The following is a 19,295-nucleotide window of genomic DNA, read 5'->3' on the forward strand; positions in this document are numbered from 1 at the left end:
AGGTTGTCTTTATGTCAGGGATATAGAGTTGGTTCAACATTAGAAAAACTGTAAACATAATCATGTTAATAACTAAAACAATTTTAAGTTCTATGATCGTATCACTAGACTCAGAAAAAGCTTTTGCAAATACAAAAATAATTTCCATTAAAAATGTTAAAAGGTATAAGAAGTATATGAATAAATAGACCTTTTCCTAATATAACAAATAATATCCATTTCAAATAAAGAGCCAGCATTGTATGTAACATAGAAATTACATAATTACATTAGAGAACTTTTCAACAAGATCAGGGCAAAGCATGTTTGCCTTATGATTATTATTTTATAATGTTGTAGAAATGCTGCCTGTAAGACTTTAAGAGAATAAGTATGGGCAAAGAGGAAGCAAAATGATTATATTTTTCAGATAACACAATTGTCTCCCTAGACAATAGTAAAAACTTAACTAAGAATTAATTGAAACTATAACTTCATCAAAGTGGCAAAATATAAACCTCATAAATCATCAGCCTGTCTACTAAAACAGAACAAAAAAAGTAGAAAAGATGTAAAAAAAGTTTCATTAAAAGTAACTGCAGAATACACATTAATTCATTTGTATGTGAACTCAATTCTGGCTCCTCCACCAATCCGAAATTCCTTGTCGTCACACAGCACCAGACTGTCAATCTTTCTGGGCTGAAAATAAACTCACTAAAATTCTATGTGCTAAATTGTGCATGAGATGTTGTACATTCTCTGTATCACTGGACAGGATGGGCAAATCTAAGCATCGCCTAAGAATTAAGCCCTCATTAAGCTCATCCTAATATTACAATGGGAAAGATGTAATTCATTGTTGATCATTGCTTATAAAAATCTATTAGTAAATGCTCTCATCAAGTTTGCCTTAAATTCTTGTATAAATAACTCAAAATTTTTGTGTAGATGGCAAAATAGTTACTGACCATGGTCCTTTTTTTTTTTTTTTTTTGCCATGGAATCTCTTAAAACAAAGGAAAATTAAACTAGTCCTCAGTCCTGTGCATTTCCCTTCCAATTTTGCAGTGATGATGACAGAGAAACAGGAAAGAGAGCAGAGAATGCTAAGAATTAAATAGTTTTTGAACTATCCAGAAATCTCAATTTAACCCTAAAGGTGAGATCCTTGTGAAATGGCTAAGTGGGCTCACTGTTGAAGAAACCAAATTATATCCATCATGACATTTTTGCTATAAACAAAACCAGAAGGAAGAAGGAAATACAGATAAAAGGTAGGATCACTCACAGGGACATCTTTGAGAGGCAAAGAAAGAAGTTGGTGAGGTTAGTTTTATCATGCTCCCAAAGGCTACAAGAAATTTTATTTCCTGGTCTATTCAGATATTACTTTTTCAATACTAATCTTGAAAATAACTGCAACTTACGCACCAGCATCAGTTACTGAGAACAAGGGGTAAAAAAATTCTATGAGTCACTTTATAAATCCCTCCACATCAATTAATATACATTATGATATTTAATGACTGATGCAAAGGTTTGATAATGTGAGGATGGGGAGAAATATATTGAAAAAATATAGTTCAAGAGAAAGAAATATGAAACCAAAGATTTGTAGATTATAAGAAGTGTCTATATCATGAAAAATTTCTTCCACAAAATAAGTTAACAAAAAATTGGAAGTTGACATCAATTACCAAGAAGAAAGTAACATTTATTAGAAGAGATGTGGGAGAACAAGTATACTAACATATTGTTAATGGATCTGTGAATTTGTACATATAGTCATTTTGTAAAGTAATTTAGAATTACAACTGAAAAATCACTAAACAATATGACCCAGTGGTGACAGTAATAGGTTTAACTTCAAAGAAATAAAAGAAAGAAGGAAAGAACCCATAATATGAAAATATTCATAGCAATTGTTGTTGAAAAGAACTGAAAACTGGGAAGATTCTCATTACTTAGGAAATGTTTAAACAAATTATGATACATGTGTAATGAAAAACCATTGGAAATAAAACTATACTAGTGGGGGATGTCAATTTACCTCTCTCAGAACTAGCTAAATCGAACCATGAAATAAAAAAAGAAAAAAAGGAGATGAATAGAAGTTTAGAAAAGTTAGATATGTTAGACCTCTGGAGAAAACTGAATAGGACCAGAAAGGAATAACCTTTTTCTCAACTATACATGGCATGTTCAAAAAAAATTAACCATATATTAGGGCAGAAAAATCTCACAAACAAATGGAGAAAGGCAGAAATATTAGATGGGCCTTTTTCTGACCATAATAAAATAAAAATTATATTCAATAAAGAGCCTAGGAAGCAGAGATAAAAAATTAATGGAAAATAATCTAGAGCAAATCATAGAAACAATCAATAATTTCATGAAACGTAATTTGCACTGTGAAACAACATACCAAAATTTGTGGGATGTAGCCAAAGCACTACTTAGCGGAAAATTTATATCTCTAAATGCTTACACCAATAAAAGAGAGAAAAAGCAGATCAATGAATTGGATATGCAGCTAAAAAAACTAGAAAAAGACCAGATTAATTTTATTTTGCAATATGGTTAATATGGAAATATGTCTTGCAGGACTTCACATGTATAATTAATGTTGAATTGCTTGCCTTCTCAAGGAGAAAGGAGAGAGAGAAGGGAAGATGAGAATTTGGAACTCAAATTTTTTAAAAATGAATGTTAAAAACTGTTTCTCCATATAATTGGGAAATATTTAATGAAACAAATATATATTTTAAGAAGAAAAGGAGCAAATTAAAAATTCTCAATTAAACACCAAAACAGAAATCCTACACATCAAAGGAGAGACTAATAAATTTTGTGAAAAAAAAAAGTAAATAAGCAATTGGTCATCATACCAAATTCCTTTGATTAGAAAAAAGAAAGAAGAAAACCAAATCACCAGTATCAAAAAAATTAAATTGGGAGCTATTTTGACCAATTATATGCCAATAAAACTGACCATCTAAGTGAAATGGATGAATGTTTACAAAAATATAAATTGTTCAGATTAACAGAAGGGGAAATACATCGTTTAAATAACCCCATCTTAGAAAAAGAATTTGAACAAGCCATAAATGAGCTTCCTAAGAAAAAATCCACAGGAGCAGATGCATTTTTAAGTGAATTCTACCAAACATTTGAAGAACCATTTATTTTAATACTATATAAACTACTTTAATAACAGGTAAAGAAGGGAATCTACCAAATGACACAAATATGTTTTTGATACCCAAACCAGGGAGAGTAAAAACAGAGAAAGACTACAATAGACCAATTTTTCCTAATGAATATTGATGCCAAAATTCGCATTGGCAGAGAGGGAGGAAAAGAATGTGGAACTCAAAATTTTTAAAAATCAATGTTAAATTTTTAAAAATGTAATTGGGAAATATTTAATGAAATAAATAAAAATATAATTTTAAAATAAAAATAGAAGTCATTCCCTAATTGATAAATGGTCGATAGACATGAATAGGCAGTTTTTAGAAGAAGACATCAAAGATAAATAGTCACATTAAAAATGCTTTAAATTACTACTGATTAGAGAAATACAAATTAAAACAACTCTGAGGTACCATACCACACCTTAGATTGGCTAATATGACAGAAAAGGAAAATAATAAATGGTGGAGAGAATGTGGAAAAATAATGCACTGTTGGAGGAGTTATGAACTGATACAATCATTCTGGAGAACAATTGGGAACTATGGCCAAAGGGTTATAAAACTGTGCATACCCTTTGACCCAGCAATCCCACTATTGTATTCCAAAAAGATCAAAGGAAAAGGACGCACATGTACAAAAATATATATAGTAGCTCTGTGTGTGTGTGTGTGTGTGTGTGTTGGCAAAGAACTGAAAACTGAAGAGATGCCCATCAATTGGGGAATAGCTAAACAAATTGTGATATATGATTGTGATGAAATACAATTATTATGCTATAAGAAAAACCTGGGAAGACTTATATGAACTGAAACAAAGTGAAATGAGCAGAACCAGGGACAGCAATATCGTAAGGATGATCAACTGTGAAAGACTTAGCTATGCTGATCAATACAATGATCCAAAACAACTGCAAAAGACTCATGATGAAAATTGTTATCCATCTCTAAAGAGAAGACTGATGAATTCCAACTATTGATTTACTTTCTTATTTTTCTTCCTTTTTTTGCAACATAGCTAATATAGAAATACATTTTGCATGACTTCACATTTATGATGGGTATCATGTTATTTGCCTTTTCAGTAGGTAGGGAAGGAGCTGGAGGGAAGGAAAAAATTTAGAATTCAAACAAAAAAGAAATGCTATAAATAAATAAATGATGACAATGAACAAAAGATCTAGAGGATTTAAAACTTTTCATCCTTCCGTCAGTATCTTAAAAAGCGTTCCTGAAACAGTTGATACCATTGTCTTCCTTGGAAAGCAAGGACAAACTAAATGCAGATTCAAGGCTCTACAAGCTAGCGGGGAAGAAAATAACTACAGTGTACCTAAGGGAAATATCTTCAGAACTTTGGCAAAGGGACTTCAAGGATCTGTGAGTTATCAAACCTTTGCCACTATGCTTTCTAAACTTTAGTCCACATTTTCCTGGGCTCCGTACTTCCTCTGTATTCAATTGTGAGTGTGTCACAGACTTTGGGGGTGGAAGGAGGGGGTGTTTTGTGCTGACTGCTCTTACAATAATAGCTTTGTAAATACCTTTTCTAAAAGCAGGAAGGAAGAAATACTATTACATCATCAGAAATGACATTAGGAATAGATGTGGAGAAACCTGGGAAGGATTGTATGAATTGATGCAGAATGAATTGAGCAGAATTGGAAGAGCAACATATACAGTTGATTATAAAAAACAATGTATACATTGTTTTAAAAAATAATTTAAAAATAAGAAAAATTAAAATTTTTGAAAGATCTAAGAACTCTGATCAACGCAATCATAATTGATTGCAACTCCAGAGGACTGAAAATAAAACATGCTTCTTACTTCTTGACATAAAGGTTAACTGACTATATTTGTACAATTAGATGTAGGTTTTCAGCGTGGCCAATGTGTATATTTGTTTTCTTTGCCTGTTTTGTTTTTTACTTTCAGAGAGGAAGAATTGGGGAGAGACGGTAGATAATGATAGTGGTAGAAGAATAAACACTTCAATGAAGATTTCAAAAAATCATAGAATTTAAGGAGTTAGAAGGAAACAGACAACTGAGACAACTTTAAAACTAACAGGCTGAATTTATTACATATTTTAAAGAAAATAGGGAGCAAGCTGTTCATGGTGGATATTTGTTGTTTCATGTGCAAGCTACTTTTTCTGTTCTTTGTGTTTGACAATATTTATCAAGTTCAGAATGTCAAAAATTTAAAAAGACAGCAGTTCCACCTGGAGATGTTCCCCGAGGACTGGAAGACTGTGATTCATCGACTAGGAACTTCAGTCAACTCCAATGGCTCCTCATCACTTCTAGGACCAAATATAAAATCCTCTGTTTGGCTTTTAAAACCCTTCATAACCTGGCCTCCTCCAACCTTTCTAGTATTCTTATATCTTTTTCCCCAGTGCCCCATGCACTCTTATGACCCAGTGACAGTGACACCCTTGCTGTTCCTCAAACAAGAAGCTTCATCTCCCATCTTGGTGCATTTCTTACTGGCTGTCTACTGTGTCTGGAATTCTCTCCCTCCTTATTTCTATCTCTTGCCCTCCTTAGCTCCCTTCAAGTATCGGATAAAATCTCACCTTCTACAAGAAGCCTTTCTTCCTTTGATGCCAGTGCCTTCCTTCAGTTAATTTTTTTTTCAAGTTTATTCTATGTTTGGCTTGATTGTTTGTATGTTGTCTTTCTGATTAGACTGAGACTAGGAATTGCCTCTTACCTTTCTTCATATCGCTAGCATTTAGTACAGTGCTTGGCATATAGCAGACACTTAATAAATGCTAGTTGACCAATGAATTTAACCTCTCTCAGCCTCAGTTTCCTCATCTGGAAAATGGAAATACTAACACCTGCCTCCCAGAATTGTCGTGCCAATTAAATGAGATAGTATTTGTAAAATGTTTTGCAAATTTTTAAGCACTATATAAATGTTAGTCATTATTATATATTTTTAGGCAGCTAGGCTTGGTGGATAGAGAGCACTGTGCTTGGAATTAGGAACACCAGAGTTCAAATCCTGTCTCAAATGCTCACTAGCTATGAGACCCTAGGCAAGTCATTTAATGTCGATTTGCCTTAATCCACTCGAATATCTTTGCCAAGAAAACTCAGTGGACAGTTCACAGGACCATAAAGAGTCATGCACAGGTGAAGGTACCACTGCTGCAGCAGTGTGGAGCAGGCATTTCCTGCCTGTTTACTCCAAGTGGATCAGGAAGCCCCTCTACTGCCATGGCATTCAAAGACAAGGGCAAGACACTGGTGGAGCCCAGAGTAGTCATTCACTGGAACTAAATCATCCTCACCAGTTTCAATGTGAAGTCACTAGAGAAAGTGTGTGTTGATCTAATTAGAGGAGCCAAAGAAAAGAACATGAAAGTGAAGGGACCTGTTTGAATGCCCATTAAGACACTTGGAATCACAACTGAAAAACCTTGCAGTGAAGGTTCAAAGACTTGGGATCGATTTCAGATAATAATCCACAAACGCCTTATTGATTTAAACAGTCCTGAAATTGTTAAACAGATCATTTCATTGAACCAGGTGAAGTTGAAATGATCATTGGAAATGCCTAATCAATCATCTCTTTTAATAAATTGATTGCAACTATTAAAAAACAGTCAGACAAAATTGAACAACAGTGGGGAAGTTAGGGTATTCAGGCAGTATCAAAATGTGTATTGAATTCCTCAAGTATGAGGGCAGAAATTAGGGAGGAAAAAAAATCACCAAACTCTTAAAGAAAGAGTGTCCTGAAGATTGGTAGATAACGGCTACCAGCACTAGTACTCAAAGGAGTGGTTACTGAGTGCTGATGATAGATTGAATGCTTAGAGGTGGCATTGTGAAGCAAGTAGTATTCCAATTCCTCTACCTCAACCGGTGAGTCAGAGAATGATTGTGGTGGAAAGGATGGCCAGAGTGGCTGTTGTCAGGAAAGAACCAAATCTTAGTAAGAGTCAGAAGATGGAAGGGATAGGAAAAGAAAAGACTTAAGAAAAAAATAAAGTTCATTACTTATGGAGCAAGCATTCCAGAGAGCACAGTGGAAATGATGGGAAGCTTTTAGATATTGGGAGGTGGGAGCAAAGAGGGGTTGTATTGAGGGGATGAGAATAAGGGAGTGGGCAGTCAGGAACAGAGTTTGAATAATAAACAATGATAGTTCATAATCTTTTGGGAATAGAGATGACAGAGCTTATTAATCATTGAGGAAAGAGTTCAGACAAGTTATCAATATCCCTAGGGGTTTGACCTTTAGGAAGCTCAGACAAGGGAACTAGTGGTGGGAAGAATAGAGTGGCATTTTTTCTTCTTCTCTTGCAGGCAGTTGAGGCCAAGAGACTGACTGACTGATCACAATGAAATGGTATTTCTTTCTGTTCCCTACAAGGAAAAAGAGTCCCTTGCAAACATACATATGTAATATACATATATCCATATGTACACATAAGTATGTGTATATATATACACATATATAGTGTGTGTGTATAGAGAAAGAAAGAGGGAACAAACTGTACTAAGACTTTTGGGATACCCAGTATACGTACAAACAACAAATACAAAATATTTTGAGGGTGGAACCTGGAGCTGGAGCTCATGTATCTGTGTTGGTATTTGCAGTGGTATTTGACTTGAACTTTGAAGGGAGCTAGGAGAGATTTTGAGACAGCAGGGTGTCTAAGTAGATAGAATGCTAGGCCTAGAGTCCAGAAGACCTGAGTTCAAATCTAGCCTCAGACACTAGTTGGGTGATCCTCAGCAAATCCCTTAACCTCTGTTTGCTTAATCCCACTGGAGAAGGAAATGGCAAACCACTTCAGTATCTTTGCCAAGAAAACTCCTTATGGGATCACAAAGAGTTGGACAATGACTGAGTGACTGAAGAACAAAAACAGAAGGGATTTTAGGGGGCAGTCGAGTACATTCAAGTGATTGGGACAAGCTGTGCAAAGGCACAGAGAAAGGAGATAGAATATTATTAAGGAACTACAAGAAGAGTAGTTTGATTGTGATGTAGTGGACAAGCTCCTGGAGGAGATGCACTTGGTACTGGCAAAGAGAAGGACTTCATAATAAAGCCACCTTAAGATCAGATGCTGTGTCAGTCTCATTCTTCACAAGAGAACTATGAAGACTCCTAAGGAAAAGCTAAACTGGATCAAAATCAAATGTTCCTAGGGAAAACCTTGTTTGGAGCCATAAACAACAGAGTATTATTATTGAGAATCTTCCAAGATATGAACCTTGGCTAAGTAAGTTCAGAGATGTTTTAAGTGATGCACAGATTGCAAGAGAGCTCACTGTAGGTAAGAAATAGTCCTTCCCAACAACCTGGCAAATTAGCATAATTTAGGGGTATTGGTATGGCTGCCTTGTTCCTATTAGTTGAGAGTCAGTTACAATGGCCAATAAAAATCTAACAATTAGCATTTCTAGACTAAAAAAAATGTTTTTAATGCATTGATATTAGCTACCAGTAGAGTAAATTATTCACTTAGAAACATAAATACTGACAAAAACCTATTAATTATTTATTTTTGTTAAATAAGAATTAGTTCTCTCAGTTCTTTATATTAAAGCCCCTCCAAATCAAAAATAATAGTAAGAAATCATAGATATGAGTTAAAAATTTCTGAAAAGAAGTCAGTAAGTTCAAATGAATGAGAAAGTACTATTCTATTGAATAGAATTACATTAGACACATATTTTAAAGGGCTATATTGGTTATATATATATTATACATTTACAGTATAAAACCATATGAAGATAAGTGAGACAGGTGATCATTTTGCCCAAGTTTCTTATATTTTCACTTTCAGTTTTAGGGGGACTAGCCTCTAAGATTCCTTCCAGTTTTAAATTTTATGATATGGCAAAGGATAATTTAATTTTCATATTCATCAATTTACATATTTAACACAATTTATACCATAACTAATAGCAATCATTTAATCTTCACAAAAAATCAGCAGAGCTGATGTCTCATAGGAAGCAGTGGAGAAGAATGTTACAATAAGACTTTTTAAAAGCGCCTCACTAAAAAAAAATAGTTTTTATTATTATTGTTCTCATCTTACAAAATTTCCAATAAACCTGGTACACACTTTCCCAGAAATATCCATACCAACAGCAGGAAGAGTGAACACAGAGAACAAGGGGAATGTAGGGAGCCTGTGTGGCCAGAGACACACATGGAGGGTATGTAAGTAAGAAACATAGAATCACAAAATTTTAGAGCTGGAAAGAATTTCAGGGGCCATCTAGTACCTGATATACCTGAACAGGAATATTAAGGGTATGATTTAAATCCCTTTTCAACTCTCTTTTGGCTTCATCTGTCCATGAAAAAACTAAGAATGAGCTGTAGAGGAAATTATGAATTTGTCCTCTGGGCTTGGCTTTATCTACATCCAGAGGATGGGGAATCTATATGGAGGAATGGAAGAGGTTTGTGCTTTGAATTCAAGAACCCTAGAGGTATCTCTGGGAAAGTGTGTTTCAGGTTTATTAAAAGTATTCCTTTGCTACTTTCCTTACTATATTATTTTATGAAATGACTTTGCTTAGAATTCTGTCCTTGAATTACTCGAAAAGAAAATAAATTGTTTTCAGGCTTGTGAGTTATGATTTTGAGTATAACATTATCATCCTCAATTTATAATTAGAAACTATGAGGTTTAGCAAAGTTAAGTGATTTTCCCAAGGTCACACAACCAGTAGGCTGTGGAGTCAGGACTAGAGCCAAGGTTATCTTGAATTAGTGCTTCTTTCTCTGCACTCAAACATCATTTTAAATTACATTTTCAAACTAAGAGGATTTTCTATTATTTTTAGACGACAGGCAGACTAGGACAGATTTAGAGTCAGATGTGAGGTTAAAAGACACAGTTTCAAATGTTTCCTCTGCTACTTAGTACCTGAATGATCTTGGACTCCATTTTTAACCTCTATAGGCCTCTCATTCTTAATCTGTAAAATAAGGTTTGGCTAGATCAAAGGTTCTTAACTTTTTTATGTCATGAAACCTTTGACAGTATGATAAAGCCTATGGATTCATTATCAGAATATTTTAAAATTCATAAAATACATAGAATTAAAAATGAAAAAAATTATATTGAAATAGTCAGCAAAAGATTAAAAAAACAAGGTCACAGTTGAAGATTATGAATTCCATCTGCTAGACGACATATTCAAATACATCCTATGGAACAATAATCAATTATATTCCATTATTTTCCTTTTTTTTTAAGCACATAAGTCCATTTATCCAAACCAATGGCATCCTTCCTCTTTTTAATTTTTTAAAAAAGTTTTATACACCTTAGCAGGAATATTATGCTCCAGGTATTTTTCCATGACGACAACGATGATTTTAATAACACCTTAATTCATTCAGCTACATGATCACACTGAAATGGTAAACAATCAAATTTGTCAATAAGTGATTCAATTATGTTGTTTACGCTGATTCATTTAGAAACTCGCAACAATGTTTCTCTCCTTTTCCAGCCTTACTCATCAAAATGAGATAAGGTTGCTGGAAGAGTGATACATGTTAGTTTCCTCATTGTGTAACCGTCCAATTGAAATGAAATTCGATTTTTGCTAACGGTTGGGACGATTAGTTTTGATATCCCACCCTGGAAACTGCTACTAGCCTCTTCCTACTTCAACATACTTCCACATACACACTTTCCAAGTCCCGAGGCTGGTGCTATTTCTAATGAATACAATACGGGTGCACAGTCCGTCTGCAGGCTCTGGCTGCAGGCTTCCAGGCTGCCTGGCTCTCCAAGCCTCTCCAAGTCCCGGGGGAAGCCCAGCCACCCTGTTGCCACAGAAATGGAGAAGCCGTTCAACCAAAGCAAGCAGGAGAAACTGGCCTGAAAACGAAACGAAACGAAACAAAGCAAGGCATGGGAGGGGAGAAGAGGGTGAGTACGAGAAAGCTTTTTAAAATATCCCACTAAAAAGACCAGAAGGACGAAAAATCTGCTCCGCCAAGAAGAAACGGCTGGGAACACGAGCGAAGGGGGGGTCAGCACGTAAAAGTTCGGACCCGCCTCCGCATCACCCTGGACCTCAAGTTCATGGCAGGTGTGGAAGCCCGGCAAAGTGAAGCTTCTGGAAAAATAAAATAAAAATAAATAAAAATAAAAAGGAAGCTTCAGCCGCACGTTTTAAAAAAAGTCTTCTTTTCCTGCATCCATCTCACGAGGAAGACATTCACGCCTGCAGCCCGACTCCAGCCAGCGCGCTGTCCGTCCCCGGCCCGCTCCGCCTCTTCCCCCGTGGGGGCGTTTGTTTACGTGACGTGTCTGCTGTAGTAAGCAGCCCCCGCCCTCCTCTCCGTTTGGTCCTGCCCGCCATGTTTCCCGCGCGGCGCGTCTCCCCTTAAAAGGACAATAGAGGCTACGGGGGCGCGCGGGACCGCTGGGGCTTCCACCCTCCATCCCTCTCGTGTGCGCAAGAGCTCCCATGCAAATGAGTTCGATTCAAGAGAATTCTGTCCCGGGAACAGCGCGTGCGCAAAGGGAAATCGAAATCTACACCTTCCCGGCCCGAGGTAACAACTGCTGAATTGCAGGAGACAGTTTTTCCCGAGCAGGAGCAGCGAGCTGAGGAGGACGTGGGCCCGGCGGACTTGCAGGACGCCCCACACCTCGCCCTCGCGGTTGAGCGCCGAGATTCGCTCCAGGAAGGTGAGTAACTCGTCCTCAGCCGTCTGCAGAAACTGTTTCTCGAGGCACTTGGAGATTCTCTTTCCCACTCCGCACGCCTGCTCTAGACACTCGCCCCCCTGCAGGAAGTTTTGTCTCGGAGTTGTCCCTGCCGGGAGCGCTACTTTAATTCTAAATCTTTCCGTTTGACGCACACGTGTTTTCTGTGTCCGTTACTACCAGCTTTTGTCGTAAGGCAAACGAGAAAGACTGGGAAGGGAAAGGGAAAGCGTGCAGATAAGTGAGTGGTAACTGGAGTTCGCAGACTCACTTGGAAGGTGACAATGACTTTTTCCAGCTGCGGTGGAACAAGCCAATCGACTAAAAAGCTCATTTTCCCCGACTTTATTAGTGAATAATAATGGGAGAGGTCCCATACACCAGTCTTAGGTTTGCTCCTGGAGTTGCTGAAACGCTTTGGGGTCGTTCAGCCTTTAGACTCCCCCCCTCTAGCCCAGTTTCGAGCACGTGTCTTAGTTTGTATGTGTGGAAATTATATGCATTTCGGCTGGAAAACATTGTTTGCTTTTGAGGGTTGGTATCGGGTGCTTTTAAAATTGGTCCATTTCCCCTAATTGCATGGATTAGTAGTTAGCACGCGGCGTGGCGTTATTTGCTAAACTCTGGAGAGCTGCGGATGCGACAATGAGGCGGAACACGCGGCCGTTTAAAAATAGCTTCAAATCCGAATCCGAATTCTCCTTGGAGTATCCCCCAACGTTCCTCGTATCCATTATTTACTTGCATCATTGGTTTTGTTGCAAATGATTCACTTGTAGCTTTGATCTGGACCAACGACCAGGCTCCATGACCAGGAGTTTTCCTAGGACGTTATTTTTCAGCAGTTTAAAATGGTAATTTAAACCCAAGTTGACTTTGAGATGGACTTCAGTTGTCCTAACGATTCAAGTGAACTCGAAAAGGGACTTATTTTCCATCTAAAACCTGACATGACACGTGCTCCAGACAGCACTTGTGTTTTTTAGTTTTTAATGTTAGTTGCAGTGGCCGAAATGTTTTTTAGTAATTAAGGGCTTGGTAGAGGATTCCTCCATCACAGGACAGTGTGATTTTTTTTTAATTTTAATTTTTTTTTTTGACGATGGCGTCTTTACTAGTTTAAAAAGCAGAGTGAAAGTCTTAACTATCAGCTTCTTTGCCCGAGATTGTCCTGGTATTTCTATCCACGATGTTACAAAACTTTGATTAAATTTCTTCCCTTCTGAGGGAAGGTGAAGGAGAACAAGGGACGGGGGTGCATGTGTCCTTTCATAGGCGTCCCCGTTCTCTCCGCACCCCCCCACTCCAACCTCCTCTCCCCCCCCCAAGCGAAAACAATCCGACATCTCAGATGCTGCACGTAGGCAGAGCCTGCCTGGCTGGACAGAAAACAAAGAGGGCTGCATGTGCTCGTGCTCCTGGGTGCAAGATCCAGCCCGGGAGGGCGAAGGGACCGGGCTCTGGTTCAGGCTGTTCTGCTGGAGTTTAAGGCTAGTTTCTGGAAGGGCTTTTGTTCCCCCACCCTCTCGTGGGGAAACTTTGGCTGCACACACTACTTACTCTAAGGTGCCATACTGGGTGCATGGAGGAGTAGGCGTGTGGCTTTACTTTCAGGCAGGGAGGAAGGAAGCTTTCCAGCCCTCCGTTTAAATATAACTCCAGGAGCTAGCAGACTAGCAGCGGCGAAGGTTATGTTGGGGTTTCCGTTCCTACCTTTTCAAAAAGAGTCTTTTAGATGGCTACCATTGCTTCGTCGGATCTGTGTGCGTGTGTATGGGAGGTCTGTTGATTTGCCTTTGAAGTCGAACTGTTGCCATGTTTGAATTACGTCAGGGTAAAGCCATGAGGAGGAACAAGTCTTAGCAGCGCAGCACAGCACAGCCAGTACAGTGTGGAAGATGAAGGAACGGCCTGTTGGACTCCATGAGCACAGATGCCGGAGTGGGGTCCGCAGTGGCTAGGGCACTGGACTAGATCGGCTCTTGGGGAAAGGTAACATGAAGTTAGCTCGAATTCGGAGTGGAAGGTGAGGAGGGGAGAGGTAGGGAGAGGAATTTTACTTTTCCTCTTAGAGCTCTCGGAGAAAGGGCTGAAGAGTAACTTTAAAATCCTAGAATTTTTTTTTAATTCAAATACAGCGACATAATACATTAGGGCTTTTATATATGTGCAGTTTTTTTTTTTTACTAAACTGTTCCCTTCTCCAAATACATTGAAATCTGTTATCTAATTAGTAAGAGTTTTATAGAAAGGAGAATTCAGAGTGTAATGAAGAGGGGATAGAGAAGTGTATTTAGTTGCTGTTACTGACTTTCCAGCTCTAGGTGTCTTTATAAACATATATACATCTGTGTTTGCCACTACTACCTCATCAGATAACCATGAGGAAGTTTAATGGTCCCCACTGTTGCTAGTCTAGGGAAGTGAGTACTGGAACTGAATTCTACTGTGTGTGCGCGTATATGTGTGTTTGTACACACCAGGGGCAGACCGCGGAACTGAATTCTACGTGTGTGTACATATACCAGGGAGGAGACCATGACTGGAAGGTTTTCATTTTTATTTAGATTGGATTTGAGGAGGACTAAAAGTTTTAGTTAGTAGGACTCAACTGTGTTTCTTTATTTTCTTCCTGTGCCTTCCAACCTCCTACATTTTCTTGAGCACACTGGAGATTGGAAGATTGTTAGAGAATGATTTGCCCTTACAAAGACCAAGCTGCCTAAGGGATTCCCCGCCCCCCCCACCTTCCTAAAAGTATTTGCCTTGGATCCGGTTAGTGATTTCTTTCTCTTGCCACGCCCTCACTGATTCTGCCCCACCCCTCATGGAAAATAGTTGTTTGTATTGATTATGAGAAAATCTCAAAAATTGATTGTAATTAGATTGGTTTATTTTGTAAGACAGAATATACTTAGATTGGCTGCTCCCTTATCTAACTTAGTCTTGGTTTTTTGTTAGAATGTTTTTCTGAAGAGCCTCAGCTTCATGATGAATAGAAAAGCTTGACCTCAGAGTCAGGAAGAACTTGCTTCACCTTTTTGTGCATAATTGACTCTGTGACTTTGGGCAGGTAGCTTCACTGTATTCCAGGCGACTCTTAAGTCTGTAAGTAGCATGAATAGTGTGGACCTAAATTGGTAGTTTCCTCATTACAGAGTTCCATATATTACTGAAATCACAGGTATAGTCTCCTTATTATCTCTGTTACTAAAATTTTGGGGCTAGCCAAGCTTGTGTCAGTTTGGTCATCATTCATGATGATTTTGGAATCCATGAAATGGGGTGCTGATAGATAAGATCTCTTGGCTTTTTTTCAGTTTTTTGTGATCTGCTGCTGATTGAACCCCTTATCATTCCCTTTTCCTTCTTAAATTTTCCTTTTAATTTGATTTTTATATGTGACCCTGGGCACAAGTTTAAAAATGGTTCTTTGGTTTTTGTGGGTAGACTACAGTCTAGACATCTTAAAGCAGCACCAAATCAACTTGCTTTTTTCTAGATGTTCCTGATTTCTTTTTGTTTCAAATTTTACCAAGATAGTTGCTGAAGTGATTCTGAATGTTATTTGGTTAATGTGCCTGTAAATAGATTTAAAATACATTGTGTGCTTTTAATTATTAGATTATTTTCTCTTATCTTTATATGTTACTTGGTCACCCAAAGCAGAAGTGTCAAACACTTAGACAACACTCCTCAGTGGAGTCCAAACCAAATTAAAATGTAATTGGAAAATATTTCAAAAAAACAAGTGCAATAAAACATAGATAATTTAAGTAGTTTTATACAATATGTGGCCCACCGGGGATCCTCATGTATGGTTTAGTGGCCCCTATTTTTATTTGAGTTGACATCACTGAGGTCCTGGTACACTTGTTTAATAACAGATTTCTGCATTGTGGTATAGTAGAGGCTGGGACCCTGAGGTCTAGTCCTGATTCTGCCTTGAACTCATTTGACTTTGAGAAGGTCAGCTTTACATTTCTAGGCCTCAGTTTCTTTATATGTAAAATGAGAGGGTGGTGCTACACTGATGGTTCTTACTACTGTAAAAGTCTGTGAAATTGACTTGGAAAAAAACTTCATGAAACTTTTTATCTTTGACAAGATAACTTCAGTGATGCTACTTTCATATTTACTTGGGGTACATAGTAGCATAAGCCTCTTCTAGAACACTTTACCATTTTATTAATTAGAGGAATTTCTGAATTTTGTTTTGGGATTTGGTAACAAATATGGAAACCAGAACTAAATTCCAGAACTTGGTCCTTGGTTATTTAGAAAAAATAAGTAGACTTTTATATTGAACTATTCTGTCCACGTTAAGTAGAAGTTTGACTTGCTGCTCATCAAATCTGTTCTTGGTTTTTAAAACTTTTAGTTTATCCTTAGAATAATATGGCCTTGGAAGAAAATTAATTAGAAACTTTTACAAGACAGATTTGTACCAAAAAGCCATTTTAATAACTCATAATGGGCAATGTTGACTTATGGTAGAAAAACCTACTTGAGAAGCAAGTTGGGATTGGTTAATGAAATGTGTGTGTGTGTGTGTGTGTGTGTGTGTGTGTGTGTGTGTGTACATATGTGTATACACACATATATAGTCACACTAGGAAAATGCCTGTATATAATGCCAATCAGTTGCCACTCTTGCCACTTTGAGTCTATCACGAAATATACTTCATTAAATTCCTAATGTGCTATGAACTGTGCAGGGTTCTGTGAATACAAAGACAAAAAAATTATATTTGTTCCCAAGGAGACTACATTCTTAATCTATCTTTATAACATGTATCCTTATAAACTGGCCTCTTTCCAATCTTCTTACACATCATTCCCCTCCATAAACCCTAAGGTCTTACTGTTACTCAAACTTTCCCAGTGACTTTGCTCTGGCTGTGCACCATGAAATGGTTTCTCCTTCTCCTAGGATGCCTTTAAGACTCAACTCCATTGACATAACATCTTTCTGAAAAAGGCCTTTGCTTGGTCTCCTTATCCGCTAGTGCCTTTCTTTCTCAGGTTGTTTCATCTACTCTGTATATGTGTCTTGTATATACATACATATTTTCTACTCCATTCACAGGTAAGCTTCTTGAGCAGAGATTATTTTTGCTTTTTATCTCCAGTATTGAACACAATATAAATGGTAAGCACTTGATAAGGGATTGTTGTTTGTACATTATAAAAATGTATATGCTTTTCTTGAAGCTTGTGCTGGAAAGACACTGTCAACACTTTTGTGTTTCAGTTAGCCTTTCTGTTCTTTCCATTTTTGTTTGCATTTTCTAAAAATGTCCAGGAGAGAGCTTCTCAAAGGCGCCAGACATAATCTTTTAGTATCTTCTGACTTAGTTTCTGCTAGCTTTGAAAATTAGGGTGTATGTCTTATTCTTTCTACTTTCCTCTATATCCTCATACATATACAGGTGATGAAAGCAAACTCGAATTACATCTCATCAAAAAGAAAACAGCTAGATTTCAAAGATGGTTTCTTTGCTTTTTGTAAGCCAGCGTGCCATCTGATTTGCTTCATATCCGAAAGTATTAGTGTTTGATAACATGATTTTGGACATTAAGAATTAATTTCCAAATTTGTTTGGTAGGTCCTCTATTAAAAGTTTTGATTTGGCTTACAGTTCTTGGTGAACTTCGTTACTTCCAAAAACACATAACCTATGTAGATACTAAGGGGAAATTTTTTTTTCACTAATCAATGTGAAAACATTAACCACATTCCTAATTGGGGTAATAATCCAGTTCAGTTTAACACACTGATACAACCAGAAACTACCTACTTTGCCTGGAAAAGTAAGAACAGATTCAAATGAAGAAAAAAGCACGTATCTATCAAAATAAGAGAAAAGACTTCACCCACATTCTTGTTAGGGACACTAATTTTTTTTCCAGTCAAATTTCTTTTAAGTCATTAAGTTCCACACTGAGGATGACAGCGTATTTGTCTGAAAGTGAAGACCAGGCATTCACCAACCGTGATGTATAGGAGTGAGGCATTTGCATAGTCTACAAACCTTTGGCCTCTGATTTCTTTTTCTTTGTTTTTTGTTTTTTTTTTACAATTCTTTAATTATCCTATTTCTTAATCTTTGCATCTTTTTATAAGTATGCTTTGCCCCATTTACTTCTCACCTTTCTCACCTTTGCATTGAAGTCAACCAAGGATCAGAGAGTATGTTGACTTAATTTGAAGAATCTTGTTGACTTGGTAAAATTTTTCTACTTCATTCTCAGCAACTGATAATAGCATATTGCATTTATTTTCATGATGGTGTCCTTGAAAATACTTTTCATCAGTACCACAATATAAAATGACCCCAGGAAAAATAAATTTGCAGTCTTTATCAATAGCTTACCATGAATGTCCTTTCTAGAATATGCCCCGAACTGAAGGTAATATTCTTGATGAGATCTAACTAGGCTTGTCAATTCCTGTTATAGACCTCTTTTAATACAGCCTAAGTTTGTGGAAACTTTTTGTGGGGCTTCCATATCCATATCAAGTTGTTGGTGTTGAAGATGGTAGTACTAAAACCTCCAAATCTTTTTTTCAGACAAACTGATAGGTTCCCATATGTCTCATCATCTTGTTTTTGTGAAGTCAGGCTTAGTTGTTGGTTTTTAAGCTAAGTGTTTTTGCATTTATTCCAATTGAATTTTGCCTTAAAATCTTCATGATAACATTCTGGCCTCTCAAGGCCTTTTTGGATGCTTACTCTGTCACATAGTTTTTAGCTATTCTTCTTAACTTTGTGTTACCTGCAAATATGATACATGTGCCAACTATGATTTGTTTTAAAGTCACTAATAAAAATGTTAAGTGGTCCTCGGTGGGGCATAGGCTCCCTGGAATACTCCAGTAGTATCCTTCCAAAATGGCATCAAACCATTAATTCTTTGGGTCCAACAGTTGAACTGCTTCTAATTCTTCTGGATCTTTACTGTTTTCTCACCTATATCTCTCCATCTTATCCATAAGAACAGCATAAGAGGTCTTGTCAGACGCTTTATTAAAATCTAGGTGAACTATGTCTATAATCGTGTTACTAATCTACCAGGTTGGGGATGGGAAAATGAGATTACTCTGGCATAAAGCAATGCAGGCTTGTTGTAGTCCCTTTCTCTTTTTTCTAGATGTTGCCTAACCATTGTAACCTTAAAAAAAAATTCTAGAATTTTTTAAGGAATTCCTTGGTTTTACAGAATCCCTTTTCTTTTTCATTTTGGAAGTGGAACATTTCATTTTTCTCCAATTCTACTGTCCCGTTCTTGACAGTCTTTTTTTTTTTTTTTTATGTTGGTCTTGGTGGTGGTTTTTATTGGTATCTTTTGTTTCTGCATGAGAATCCAGATTTTTTTCCTTATTATCTTTC

The 19,295-nt window shown here is 37.1% G+C and overlaps 1 protein-coding gene across 5 annotated transcripts in view; it reads left to right on the forward strand.

Annotated features, from left to right (window-relative positions):
• The first annotated feature begins 8,694 nt into the window (after nt 1–8,694).
• SINHCAF (SIN3-HDAC complex associated factor) overlaps nt 8,695–19,295 on the forward strand; it is a 38,086-nt gene continuing 27,485 nt past the window's right edge. The window contains exon 1 of one of the 5 annotated variants that reach the window (XM_072654396.1): nt 8,695–11,883. The gene's annotated coding sequence lies outside the window, so the exon portion shown is untranslated. Of the gene's footprint in view, nt 11,884–11,912; nt 13,392–13,411; nt 13,928–19,295 lie in introns of those variants that run through there. The other 4 variants (XM_072654399.1, XM_072654402.1, XM_072654400.1 and 1 more) reach the window with 4 other exon arrangements.

This window comes from Notamacropus eugenii, chromosome 3 (assembly GCF_028372415.1).
Source record: "Notamacropus eugenii isolate mMacEug1 chromosome 3, mMacEug1.pri_v2, whole genome shotgun sequence".
Classification (NCBI taxonomy): Eukaryota; Metazoa; Chordata; class Mammalia; order Diprotodontia; family Macropodidae; genus Notamacropus; species Notamacropus eugenii.